General features: G+C 51.2%; 2 protein-coding genes across 3 annotated transcripts in view; one reads left to right on the top strand and one right to left on the bottom strand.

Annotated features, from left to right (window-relative positions):
- Positions 1-14046, bottom strand: part of UPP2 (uridine phosphorylase 2) — a 293492-nt gene that overhangs the window by 21218 nt on the left and 258228 nt on the right. The window contains exon 1 of one of the 2 annotated variants that reach the window (XM_050339703.1): positions 7663-7668. The exons of the other annotated variant lie outside the window; for it this stretch is intronic. The gene's annotated coding sequence lies outside the window, so the exon portion shown is untranslated. Of the gene's footprint in view, positions 1-7662; positions 7669-14046 lie in introns of those variants that run through there. 2 annotated transcript variants of the gene reach the window in all.
- Positions 3001-14046, top strand: part of ACVR1 (activin A receptor type 1) — a 47903-nt gene continuing 36857 nt past the window's right edge. Inside the window, exon 1 of the mRNA XM_050339687.1 lies at positions 3001-3095. The gene's annotated coding sequence lies outside the window, so the exon portion shown is untranslated. The remainder of the gene's footprint in view (positions 3096-14046) is intronic.

Here is a 14046-nt window from a genome sequence, read left to right as displayed (position 1 = left end):
TGGCTGCCAGCACCACCTGTGGAGCCTTAAGGGAAGCTTGGCACTTCTGGAAATGTAGCTGTTTGGTTAGATCCTGAAAAGCCATATTAGATACCCAACCTTTAGACTTCTCTTTTCGAAAATGGTCCTTGTTAGAGTTGTATTTTCTCCCAAGGAACACCTACACACGAAGCAACTTGAATGTCACATTCAGCTGGTTGGCAGTACACTATGGAAAATCACTGGCCTTGTGCTGTTAAGCCAAATGTAGACCTATTTGTGTTTTTAAGGGAATTAGTATTCTTTTCTCTGTTTAAAACATTCCTATTACTCATAGTGAGTCAAATCCTGGCCCCGTTTGGAGAGTCGTGCATAAATGGGCTGTGTGTACAAAGGAGCTTCGGCAGGAGCACTTCCAACCCCTCCATGCACCTGCCTTTTCCCGAGGGAACCAATGTCCACATCCTGCCCGGCACTACGGCTGGGATTGCTCTCCATGCAGTCCCAGCCTGACTCATGCTGTGTCTCCATGTCTTCTGTTGCTGCCCTCTGAGTCCCTCCCCTCCTGTCTCACAGATGCTCCTGGCACTGCTTGGGAAGCGCTGCACGTGTGGCAGGAAAGCACCACCACGTCCCTTGTCCCCCAGGAGCAGTGAGGGAGGGCACAGTGTACCTCTGCTTCAGCCTGAGGCAGAATCCCACAGCCAAATAGGTTGGAAAAGCCCTCCCAGCCCGTGGATCCCCCTGTGCCCATCCCCACCTTGTCCCCAGCCCAGAGCACTGAGTGCCACGGCCAGGCCTGCCTTGGGCACCTCCAGGGCTGGGCACTCCAAACCTCCCTGGGCAGCCCCTGCCAGTGTCTGAGAGCCACTGGAGGGGTCTCTCCTGCTGTGCCTCCACGGCTGAAGGTGGTGGTTTGGGCCGTGGCTCGTCACTCACAGGAGCACGGCTCGAGGCTGTCCTCGTGCACACCCTCGGTGCCCGGGGCGGGAGGGAGCTGTGCTGCCCACGGGGATGTTCTGTGGGCTGTGAGAGCCTGGGAAGGCTCTGTGTCCTTGCACAGCAGAGCTGTGTCTGTGGGGCTCCACAGGAACACAGACACGGCCCAGCACGGGCAGGACAAGGCTCTGGGACCAGGAGGGCAGCCCCACACTGATCCCAGAGGGAATGTCACAGCTGGCAGAATGGTGTCACCCAGCTGGAGCTGGGGAGGACTCGCCCTCCCAGGCTCTGCCATCCCACCACTGCCCCGGGGAAACACGGAGCAGCACAGGGATGCACCCCCTGAACCCTGGGAGTGGTCAGAAGGTATGTGGAGCACCAGGTCAACAGTATTTGGGAATTTCTGATGTACTTGGTCTGCTCAGGATTGTTCAGCCTTGTTTGAAATGTAGGATTTCATGTCCTTCATTCACCATGTCACGGTGTAAGCACTCTGTTGATAGTAATCAGATGCAATCGCTGTGGAAAGCCACTTTATTTTCCCCTTTAGGAAGAAACCTGTGCCATTCCAGGAACCTCAGTGACGTTTGCTTAGTGCAGCTGGCACAGGGACGTGGTTCCACCCAAACCAGCCAGACTGAGGGTGTTTGCATCATGGTGACCTTAATGTACCCCAAAGCTGGGAAAGAGTGGTCCAATTCTTGTTGATGACACTGAAAGAGAGTAGGTTCAGATTAGATATTAGGAATTAGATACTGGGGAGAAATTTTCCTTGTGAGGGTGGGCAGGCCCTGGCACAGGTTGCCAAGAGAAGCTGTGGCTGCCCCTGGATCCCTGGAAGTGTCCAAGGCCGGGTTGGATGGGCATTGGAGTAACCTGGGATAGTGGAATGGATGTCCCTGCCCATGGCAGGGGGTGGAATGGGATGGGCTTAAAGGTCCCTTCCAACCCAAAGAATCTGGGATCATTCTATGACATGGAGTATGACCGAAGTACTGTGGTGGGAAGAATACTTGATTTTGGGAAATCCATTTAGGTGGATGAGGAGGGTTAAACTGCAAGAGGAATGAAGTCACCTTCAACCTTAAAAATTACGATGTGACAATATAGTTTATTCGGTGCAAAAATTGGAGTCAGATTTTTTTTTTTTTTTTTTTTAGAAAATGAGACACATCGGTCTTGTACCAGGATATTTGCAGTCTGGGTCAGCCCTGTGAGGCACACCTGCAGTGCTTTGTCCAGTTCTGGCTCCCTGGGATGGGAGGGATGTGGAGCTGCTGGAGCAGCTCCAGGGGAGGCTGTGGAGTTGCTGAAGGGCTGGAGCATCTCTGGGAGAATGAAAGGCTGAGGGAACTGGGGCTGTTCAGCCTCCAGACTGAGAGGGGACCCCCCCAGTGTGTCAGGGGCTGCAGGAGGGGCAGGGGATGGCCCAGGCTCTGCTGGGGGGTCCAGCAATGGCTCAGGAGGAACGGGCAGGAACTGATGGCCAGGAAGCTCCACCTGCACAGGAGGAAGAACTTCCCTGGGCAGTGACTGAACAGGCTGCCCAGAGAGGGTGTGGGGTCCTCTCAGTGCGGATATTCCAGAACCATCTGGACGCAATTCTGTGCCATGTGCTCTGGGATGTCTCCGCTGGAGCAGGGAGGTGGGACCTGATGGGACACTGCGGTCCCCTCCCGTCTGACCCCTCCAGGGATTCTGGCTCTCTCCAGTCCCCTGGTGCGTTCAGTCGCCTCATTCCCTGCGGGTCGGGATGGGATTCAGTCCCCTGCGCACCCAATCCCGGCCGTGTCCGTGTGGTGGTGCCGTGTCCCCTCTGTCCCTGCCGTGTCCCCCCCATGTCCTCCTGTCCCCCCCCGTCCCCCATGTCCCCTTATCCCCCCGTGTCCCCTATCGCCCCTTGTCACCCCCTATCCCCCCGTCCCCTATCCCCCTGTCCCCCCGTGTCCCCGTGCCCGCCGGGCTGCAGTGCCGCTGTCGCCCCGCAGGGGGCGGTGCCGGGGGCGGCCGCTCGGAAGTGACGCGGGGCCGTTGCCGGGTCGGGCGGCCCCGCCCGCGCTCCTTTGTCAGCGGAGCCGCCGCGGCCGCGCCGTGGCCCCGCCGGCCTGAGCGGGACCGGCCCCGCACCCGCGCCCTGCCCGGCCCGCACCCCGCCGGCCCCGCGGCCTCGCCAGGTGAGCCCCGGCCCCGAGCGGGCCGGTCCCGCCGCGCCGCGCCCCGACGGAGCGGGAGCGGCTCCGTGGCGGTGCCGCCGCTCCGGGAGGGTCGGTCCGGGCCCCGGCAGGGTCGGTCCCGGCCCCGGCAGGTCGGTCCCGGCCCCGGCAGGGTCTGTCCCGGCCCCGGCAGGGTCGGTGTGGCCGCCCGGGGGGCTGTCCGGGGGGCTGTCCCGCGGTGCCCGTGCTCACACCGAGCCCCCTCCCGGGGTCGCGGCGGCGGGAGGGCAGCGCTGGGGCTCTCCCGTGCCGCTCTTTGCTCTCATCGGGCTGGATACGGCCGGGCAGAGCTGACTCTCGTCCCGGGGGTGCCCGGGGGGCGGTGGGAGCGGGGCGGGTGGCGGGGCCCCGTGTCTGTGTGTGTGCTTTGATGGCAGGAGGTTCCAGGCCGGAGTCTCCGTGCCGGTTCCTGCCGAACCGCGGGCGCGCAGTGAGCCCCGGTGAGCCCCGGCCAGCCCCCCGCGGCTCCAGGCGAGGCAGAGGCAGCGGGATGTGCCTGCGTGCTGCCGGGACTCGGGCTGGAGCGGCAGGACGGTCCTGGAGCAGGCTCGGGACAGGTCTGTCTGTCAACCTGGAGGCTCCACGTGCTGGCCTGTGAAATCTGGGCACGAATATAGTAGAGAAAGCTGCCTGGGCAGTCTTTCCAACTCTGTTAATCTAGGAAAATACATATAAATAACTTCTTTCCACGTAGTACTTTTACAGTAAACTGGATTTAAACCGCTTTGTTTTCCAAAAATTGAGAGAGAAATTCACCTTCAGCAGGTTCTGAAATAGTTGGGGTTTATGTAGGTGTGCTGGAGCCACCAGTGCCTCAGGACGGTGTTACTGGTGGGAGCTTTCAGGTTCAGGACTGAGCTTCAGAACTGGCATTTTTGTACAGGGACACTTTTTAGGAACAATACATCGAACTTTGAAAAGAGAACGGGTTCTTGTCCCAAATCTCCCGTGTTTTTATGGTCTGCATTGAATTCATCTCAGCCTCTCGTTTAAGAAAACTCTGTGGCTGTAGCAGTTTGCTGTGGGCAATGACAAGTCTATTTTTAACCTTCACTTTTCTTTTGTTTCCTGTAATCCGATCTTTGCCGTGATCCTTATACTCATCTTCAGAGGGACGGCTGTGACCTGGAATTCAGCAGGCACTTTGCAAATACTCTGCGAGCTCTGTCCTTGAAGGGCTGGAGCTGTTTGAACAGTGCTGGGGTGCCTTGCAATTGAAATGGGAAAGCTGGAGTCCTGGCTGTGGAGAGCTCTCAAGTGCAGAGCTCGGGCCTTTGATGGCTTGATGGCTGAAACTTTTCTTTTTTTTTTTGAGGAGGAGGTGTTACAGATCTGTTTTAAAGAAACAAAAAGTTCCTGTGTGCACTGTGCTCCCCCCAGGAGGTGTTAAGTGTGTGCAGTGTTTTGAGAGGTTTGCTTTCCCTCAGGAATTGTTTGCTGGGATAAGACCTGCATTCCTGTGATTGGGGGGGGGGTGTGCTCCTTGCCCAGTGGCACGGGACTCGGAGTCATTCCGGACTGTAAATCTCTGCCTGTTTGTCTCCACGCTGAGTGACAGATGTGTTTCGGTCTGTCTCCATTTCGAGACAAACTTTAAGGTCTGTTGCTGTGAGTTAGATCACCCCTCAACCATCTCAGTTTGTAAATAATCAGCTCTTACAGGCCTAAATCGTAGTTAGGCCAGAATAAAACTGTGTTATATATTTTTAGTTTTAAGACTTACTTCATATCTCAAAGTTTCGAGCTGGGAAAGGGAAATCCTACTGACCTGGTGCTGATGATGCTTCCAGAGGTGTTGCTGACAGTCTCGTTAAGTTTCATTGCCCAGGAACTGTTGCTGGTTTTTTCATGACTTATCTTGATACTTTCATTAGGAAACTGAAAATATTTTGGTTGCAGAGCTGTTGAGGCTGTTACCTCCTGTTTATGCTCTGTAGAGAACAGGATGGCTGCCTTAGTTACTGACAGAAGAATTGGTGAAGGCCCAAATGGTGTGTGCAGAAGTTCAGCCTCACTCTCCATGAGCATCAGTCATAAAGGGACTCTGGCCATATTGCCTTCCTGGAGCTCGCACTTCAACACATTTTGAGACATGAGAATTCTATTTTATGCCTTAGTAGATGGGTATTTGATATTCTGGTGATTGTTTACGCCCTTAACACGTATGAAGTTGGTTGCATTTCTTCTACTGAGGCAACCTGCTAAAGCTCACCTCTAACACGGAGTGGAAGGAGCCTTCCTCAGGAGAATGTGAGTGTGTGGAGGAACCGAGGTGAAGGGGGAGGGCTAAATATAGCCATTTCCTGCAGAACTTATCTGCCTTTGAGGCCGGCTCTCCAAATGGAACTTGTGTCTTCCAAGCCCTCAGAGGGGGTAGGAAGAGAACATGGGCGGGGGAAAGAACACCAGTGGGGTGTTGTGGGTGGGTTGTGTTTGTGGTTTTTGTTTTTTCCAGCCAGCTGGTACTCTGAAGTCATGCTTAAATTTAATGAAAGCCTGATGCTAAAATAGGATCTAGGGACAGCCGTTGTAAAATAATTAGGCACCCGTTCAGCCCCCTTGTCCCTGCCAAAAGAAAAGGCTGCTTGATTTCATTTAGAGGCTTGGTATTGGAACTCTCAGATGGGCATCTCGATACCTGATTATGTGTATAAACAGGTTAAAAACCTGCCTCGCTCCCGTGTGCAGCTCCAGCAGATTGCAGTGGTGGTGCTGAGCGCGGGGGATTTCCCAGCGCCTCTGCGTGTGAGGATTCACGGATGTCACGGGCTGGGTGGCAGGCTGGCCTTGACCAGGGTGTGTTAGGGCAAGGAGTAGTTGCTTTAGGACCTGAGGGTAGTCAAGACTGAGACAGTTTAAGAGCATCTTCGTTACAGAGGTAAATGACACTGTCAGAAAGCTCACCTTTTGAACTCTGCTGCCATAGGTTCTGTGGCTACACGTTGAGGGCATAAGACATTTATATGCTGTACATACCTGTACATATCTGTAAAATAAGGAATAATGATGTTTCCTAGCAGTGTTGGAAAGCTGAATTCGCAAGGGTTTGCAAAGTATTTCCGGATCATGAATTTATAAAATGTTGTTGACTGTGAAATGTGTGGAATTCCATGGAAATGCTTCCAAGAAATTCCTTTTTTTCCCACTATGTTTGCAGCCAAAACACAGTTTTAGAGTAATGCTTTCAAAGGCATGGAAGTCCAGTCAAATAGCAGTAAGTGATTGTGGTGAAGTAGTTGTGTGTTACATTGGACCATGAGCACGCACATGACCCACCCTCAGGTGAGGTTTACATGTGCTGTTGTGGAATCGTGTGGAACCTGTGGACAGTGCTCACAGGTTCCAGTTTCAGAGGGATTTGCATCTGTACCTTGCTGGTGTTCAGAACAGGCTCTCAAAGATCTGCTCTCACAGCAGGATCCACAGAGAAGGCACTGAGGTTATAAAGTAGCGCTGAACTGGGTGGGATGCTGTTGCTGGAAGGAACATCGGGAGTGTGCCTGCATTCCTGGTGAAATAAGGAGGTAGCTGTTGCTGCATGTGGAGCAGAGCAGCTGCAGTGCCGAGGGGCCGGAGCTTTGCTGGCAGCTCAGGTGCTGGTGTTCCCCTGCAAGGCCAGAGCTGACCTCGCAGTTCATCTGCCGCCCAATAGTCAACATCAGCTGCTGCATCCCGGTCTGCCAGGTAGGGAGATCCCTCTTTGGCAGGGTTCCTTTGGTGAGCTCTTCCCTTTCGTGCTGCACTCAGCCGGGCTGTGGGTGCCTGGCCTTGCTGGCTGTCCCTGTGCTGGCCGTGCCTGTCCCTTCCCGGCTGTGCCAGGCAGTGTGCTGGGGGCCAGGGCCCCTTGGACACAAGACTCTGCCCAGCTCTGCTCAGAACATGCTCTGCATTCCTTGTGCCTGCAAACTGGTGTGCCATCAGCTCTGAAACACCTGACAAGCCCCCCAGATCAAGGCCCCTTATCTCCAGTGCTGGAGTTCTGTTTGAGTACAAAGATGGTGTAAGTCTCTAATCAGCTGGGATCATCATTGTCCTTCAGCTCCACAGTTTCTTCACGCTCGGGACGTGTTTTAGTTTTACGTGCGGTTGGCTCAGCCTTGTTCTGCAGGGCCGTGTGAGGTGGTGTGGATGCAACGTGTGTAAATAATTGACTCTTGCTAAGGGGAGAAGTGCCCGAAAGGAAATACTGTGGAGGTCTTAAAGTCACAATTGACATGTGAGTAAATGGGAAGTGATGATCTTACATAATTCCTTATGATGTAAGGAAGGGGGAATACCGTGTGTAGTCAATATTCGGCAGCTGTAAAATTGAAACTAACAGCCTTTGCATGGTGCCTGTTTAAGCCATAGACTGACTGTAGTGGGACATTCAGGAGACTTATTATCCTTTTAAGAAATAATTGGATCTGTTGGTAGGCCTGTAGGGGGCCAGTAAATGCAGTGGTTCAGATGCAGGTTTTGGCTTGGGAATTTACCTCCATCTGGGAAGCATGGGGGCAGGGAATGGTGGGAAAATGACCTTTGCATACTGTGTCCTCAGGCTTCTTCCTAAGCATCTGCTCCTGGCCTCTACTGGAGTGAGGTTATTGCTGAGTGAGGTGTATGTGGCGGTGTTTGTTGCTCCTGTTGGTGTGCAGAGGCAGCTCGGCAGTTGCTCATCCCCAGAAGTCCTGTTGTCAGTGGCTCTCCCTTCCTGCCAGGGTCAGACCAAGTCACTGGTTACTGCTCATGGTGCTTCTGTGAAGATGCATCTGGAAGTGCCTGGAGCTTGCTGTAGAGTAACTCCACTCTGCTTTAGAAGAAGGAAGGCTCCAGCTTTGTTAAGAAAAGCTTATTAAAACAGATAGACCTCCAGTTCAGTGATTGTCCAAGGCAGACTTTGGAGTCGTTTGCCTTGTCTGAAATGACCAGAGATGGAGGTAGGAGATGGTGAGGGGGAACACCAAGGGCTGTTACCTGAGCCTTTTTACAGAAAAGGTGATGCTGCAACCCTTAACCATCTGTCCTGAGCACCTGGAACATTCCCTCCCAGCATGCTGAAGCCACAGATGACCCTCGGTTGAGTGGAAACTGGTAGGAGGGCTCATTCCTCGCCTACAGAGAGCAGTTGTAGTGAGTGGTGCTCACTGGAGGTCAGGCCTTTCTTGTTCTGACTGCAAGCCTTACCTCTGCTAATGAGCTGCAGAAGAGAGGCCAACAAACACCTCTTCTAATTGCAGGTCTGCTGTTTGCCTGGCAGGGATCCGGTGACAGCAGGAGTGGGCTGGCAGCTCTGCCAGCCGCCTTTGGCTGGGCGGATAGCTCGGAGGCTGAAGTGGCTTCCCTTTGAAGTCCTGGAAGCTGCTGATCCCTGCTTTCAGGAGTCGGTGTGCCTCAGCAGGCCCCTCCAAGCCTCCCCTCGAATGGCCTGGGGTTCCTGGCGAGCAGTTTGAGGCAGTTGGGGCTGTGGTTGCGCAAACCTTTTTGCTGGCTATTCATGCCAGGGGAGTGAGTAGTCCTGCTTCTCCCTCTCCATGTGCTGTTCTTTCCCCTGTTCAGGCATCTCTGGCCATATGGTGCACTGGATAAGGTGTTAATTTGGTTAAAACTTAGTCTGTCTTTGCCAGATTAGTTCTAACCCAGGTTAATTCCCAGTTTGTTTTCTTGTGCTGGTGCTGAGGAGGAATCTGCGAGGATTTGAGTGGCCGGGCAGACACAGAGGATGCTGTGCTGCCTCAGTGTGTTTGGGAAAACTCTTGCCTTGTTTGAGTGCATCGTAGGAATATTGGGTTTGGGCTGTTAGGGTGCCTTGGCCTGGTTTGTCTGTGCCGGAGTGGACCTGCTCTGCTCCCCAGGGAGGGTTCCTGCAGGTTTCCTTGCCGCCGGCTCGCTCTTGGCCTCGGCTGTGGCCCCAGCGTGTGCTCGGACACAGGTTTAGGGAAGTCCCACACACCTGCCTGCCCTCCCTTCTCTGCAGGACAGTGGCCAGGCTGTCCCCTGAGCTGCACGGTGCCAGAGCTGCCCCATGTTACTCATCCTCAGGGGTGGAGATGTCCTGCGTTGTCAGGTGGTGTGGAATGGGAGGCAGAAGAGATGAGAGAGAAATCTCCCTAGGAACAAATGTAAAATTAAACAAAATGCGTGTTTGTATTAGTCAGCCTGAACCAGACTGTGCTATTTAGGGCTCTCTGCTGCAATAAACTTGTCTCTTGTGTTTGTGTGGGTGGACTGCAACAATTAAGTCATTTTAAGTCTGAATCTTAGAAGAGAAAACAAAATCAAAAGATAATGGTTTGCTTTGAGAGAATATTAATTGTATCATGTTATGTTATAATACTCTTACATTAGAGAAAAGATAGGTAATACCTTGCAGGTTTGTTATTGGTAAAAGTCATGTCCATGCTGCACATTGAAACTCTTCTTGACTTCATAAGGAGTGACTTTTTTTTTTTTTAATCCATTAAATCTTTTATTGCTGCTGGAGAGTAGCTGCCTGCTGCAACTGCAGTTGCAGTTGTGGGGTAGCAACCTGCTAAAACATCACCTTTGATGGCATGGGCTGGGCAAATCCCAGGCTGGAGGAGGATTTGGCAATGGACTTCATGTGGCAATCAATCTTCAAGTATTATACTGTGTGCTACTCCTTATTTTCCATTGTCAGAATGAAAACTTGTGCAGCTTGTAGTGCGCTAGTCTGAGTATAAAATTAGCTAATTCATATCTCCTAGGAGTGGAATTACAACAAGTTGTGCATTTAAAAGAAAAAAGACTATTTTCAATTTGATTTTTAAATACTGACTCAAATGATAAGTATTTTAGATGTACTCTTAAATCATGAAAAAGTGCTGACGCTTGTGAATTTAAAAAAACCCAGAACAAAACAGAGGAGGGATGAGTGTGCTCTTGGTGATTTTGATTACAGTAGAAAAATAAAGCAAATATTTTGAAAACTCAGGAAATTATTTTCCAGACATTTATTCCTATGTATTGAGCATTGATCTAAGTAATTTTTATTCCACTTGACCTTTATTTTTGGATTGAGTTGCAAAACCTGTGTGGATCCTGAGTCTAAATGAAACGATGATGAAAAATGCCACGCAAGCATCTTTTTACTCCACCCATTTTCCCTCTCGGGGTGACTACGTGTAAATGTGGTCTGGGACCATCTCTGCTGCTCTCGGTTGGGGAGCTGTCCTCCCTGCAGGGATAGCACCGGGTCTGTCTTTGATGTCGTGTTGCTCAGCTGGGCAGCCCTTTGTGCCCAGCCCCGCTCCCAGACGCCCGTCTGGGAGAGCAGAGGTGTGTCTCTGTGGTTATGAGGAAGGTTAAATCATCTCAGCGTTGGCTGTCCTCCAGCTTCTTTGCATAATTTGAACCCATCTCTGTCCAGAAAGAGACACTCAGGTTATTTGCAGTCGCTGGGGTGGAGGACAGAGCTCCTGTACCAGGCTGCAGTGTGTGGGCTGTGTGGCCCCTGCCGAGTCCCCGCGGCGCGCGCGCAAAGGCGCAGCTGGGACGTGGCCAGCGGCTCCCGTGGCCTTTCCTCCGTGGCTCTTCTCAGGGATCCTGCCTTCCCTTGGCTTTTGCTGTCAGGCCTGTGCACTTCTTAAATTCTTGAACGACTCTTTGGCTTGGCTTTTGCCCTCCCTTAACCTCACATTAGTTCTTTGTCAATTAGGCCTTTACAAATGTGCCAGAAATGCCACGTAGACACTTTGGTGTGTGTGTGGACCTGGTGTGTTTGCATCAGCCTCCAGTAGAGAATAATCTGAGTGACATGTCTCAGCTTGCCCAAACAATAGGGTGTTTTTTCTATCTTGGTTGTATGTGTTTTACACATTTGTAAGACTAATGTCATACCTCTGAAGCAAACCTGGGCGTGGTCTGCAAAACCCGTTCTAAAATCTGAACCTATTTAGATCCTTCCCTCCATACACCTTCCTTACGACACACGTTGTATTTTGAAGAATGAATGAATCAATATGACTGTTCCTAAGTGATGGAAATAAAAACCTAAGTACCATCAAAAGGCTGTTTGAAATATGGTATTTCCATGCCTGGCGCAAAAGTGGCGTATTTTAATGACTGGAAAAGACTTTGACTTCATCTTTTTGTTTGGAATTTGTTCCTGGATGTTGTTTAGACATTCAAAGAAAACATGTATTGGACTCTCATGTGAAAAAGCATCCAGGATTTTGAGGGAACTTTTTCTAGTTTCTCCATCAGGAAGGCCAAAATCCTGTGCAGTGAGGAGCCAGAACACCAGACTGGCTTTTGAAGCTTGGTTTTCTTACGCAGTTCCTGGAGTCTCTGGTGAGGAATTGCTGCTCCCGAGGCTGCAGTGCAGTTTTACACCTTCTGTGACAAAGGGTCTGCAAGGAGTAAAACCAACTTTATTTCCAGTCTGGGGATTTGTGAAACTTTGAGGTGCAGCCCAATTATAATCATGTTGGTTTAGTTCCCAAAGTGGATGCTCTTTATTCTAAGAGAGGCCCTCCTTCATGCAACCAGGAGTATTGAAGGCCCTGAAGTGTTAGCATTTGAATGGTTTTGGCTTAGCTTTAAAATAAATATCTACTGGATATGGAACTCTGGGGAGTGGACTAAAGCAAATGGAAAAGGTGAATTAACTGGAAGTTGTTCCGCAAGGCTGGGTTCATAGAGCCACAGCACAGCAACACAGCGGCAGATGGAGGCAAGAGGAAGGGATCTTGAGAGCTGGCTTGTGTTTTGAGGCTGTTCTCAAGTGAAGAAGGTGCAGTTCAGAGGCTGCTGTTGCTCTGCACAGAGTCCCCTGGTCATTGTTCCTGCTCTGCAGCTCTGTCCTCGTGTGGCTGGAGGGAGTTTCCTGCGAGCACCTGTGCTGTTTCCTCAAGGACACAGCTTTCCTCAAGCCTTGGAAGGATTGCCATGTTTGCCTCCTGGTACCTGATGGTTCTTTTCAGATCTGGGTGAAAATATCAACAGGTGCCCTCCTTGAAGAGGGAAATTCATGGTTTTTCCTGGCTGTGATGGCAATCTGGAAAGAGAAGCAAGTGCGCTTCTTCAGGGGTGTGTGTGCCACAGGGAAACCAAGCTAAACAAAGCGACAAGCCCTCGTTCTTCTAGGGGGGAAAGGAGCACCACTCCTAGCTTTTGGCTGCCTTCTGGTAGGAATTCAGGCACCTATGAACCAAAAGTGGCCCTGGCACTGGGGCCACACAGTGGGGGTGAAGAACCACTGTGCTGGAGTGAAGGTGGTCTCTGCTGTTGGGTCTCCTGAAGAAGCCTTCTGGAGAACCAAAGTGGAGTTGGGCTCTCATTACAGACACAGGTAACTGGGGTTCAGGGAAAGAGGGGCACTCAGGAAGGCTTTGTGGGATTCAGGTGTCACCGTGAGAGGAGGCAATGGCAAAGGGCCAGGCGTGTGGCACAGTGTCCCTACCAGGGTAAGTTATTGCTTGTCAGCTGTCAGTTGGTGCTGTTCCCCTCTGCACGCACTGCATGTTCTGAGTGTGAGCAGAGCAGTGGCCAGGGGAGCCCTCAGTGAGGTGTCAGTGGTTTGGGGTGCAGTCTGCGTCCTGCAGCGGTGCCCTGGCGTCGTGGGAAGGGCCTTGCTGGCACGTCAGTATAACTGTGATGGCAAGGGATTGCGTGTTTGTCTCGGGATTGTCTCACCTGAGCAGTTCCCAGTGGCACATGAGACGTCTCTCAGGGTGGGGACTGTGGTTTTTGACAGCCTTTCCTCGGTGGGAGGTGCGAGGGCTGGAGACCTCACTGTCCCTCTGCAGGGTCCCTGCCAGTGCAGCCCAAGTAGGGACAGCGAGGGGAGTAGGGCTCGGGCAGCGGAAAGTGAGAGTGCATTGAAAAGCTTCTTTCTGGAATGCTGAACACGAAGGAAAATAAACCCAACCCAAAGCTGCCAACAGCAGTGACCCATAGGCTGTGAGTGAAGTCTCTGAGGGGTTGGGTGTGCAAGCAGTGGGAAAGGATACAAAATGTGGGGGTTTTCCTGCAAGTTCTGAAAAGTTCTTCCAAAAATCTTAAGGCTTTTTTTGACAGGATTGATCTTGTTTCAGTTCCACAGCTGTGTTTGGTTGTATGGGAATGAGGGATTCTTCTGAAATTGAGTTTGTAATGACATATTAATTAAAAAATGAACATTGGACAAGCCAAAAATGTCTGATTTAACACTGGCATATCACAGTTGTATGAAAGGTGTCTGTAAGTGTGTTAGCTGTCAGCATGGTGCAGCTTACAGGTTTGTTCTCAGGGTCACAGCCCCTCTGCAGGCACTTCTGGTCCTAACACCTGAAGGAAAAAGGTGCTTAGTAGGTTATCTTCTTTTTGGGTGATAATTATGGGTCAAGAGGCCACAGTAGCTCCTGTGTCAAACAGCAAACCCAGGCCAAAGGAAATAGGCTTTTATGGCCCACCGTGAGTTACAGCTTAGCATGAAGGTGGGTTTTCTGATGCAGAATTTGATCAGTTTCCCAAGACACCGAGGGAATACTTGAGTATCTGATGTTAAAGGCAGATTCTGTTGATTTCTGATCTTGGAAGGCCACTTCCTTACAAAACAAGCAAACAAAAATACCTTCAGAAAAAACCGTCTCTTAAAGTAATTTAAAATGCTTAAATGAAATAAATGAACTTAGCAAATATTTTCTGCATGAAACATGCAAAAAAAATAGCATTTGATTTTCCTCTGAATTGAGTTAAAAACTAACAAGCTAAAACTTAGGCCTCTGTGGAAGGATTTGAGGAGATAATGAGATTTGCAGCGCTGAGCTGACCCTCCCTGGAGCCACGCCGAGGTCCTGCAGAAATAGGCGGCACCTTTGCGGTTGTGCGTCTGGAGTATAAAAGTTAAAATTACCCTAAATAGCTGAACTGTTTTGGGTTTAATTTAATTTGTGTTTTTGTTTGCTTGTTATAACCCCCCCCCCGTAAA

This window comes from Myiozetetes cayanensis, unplaced genomic scaffold (genome assembly GCF_022539395.1).
Source record: "Myiozetetes cayanensis isolate MyiCay16 unplaced genomic scaffold, myiCay2020 scf9, whole genome shotgun sequence".
Lineage (NCBI taxonomy): Eukaryota > Metazoa > Chordata > Aves > Passeriformes > Tyrannidae > Myiozetetes > Myiozetetes cayanensis.
The sequence above is the reverse complement of the archived record's forward strand: the minus strand, read 5'-3'. Positions and strand labels throughout refer to the sequence as shown.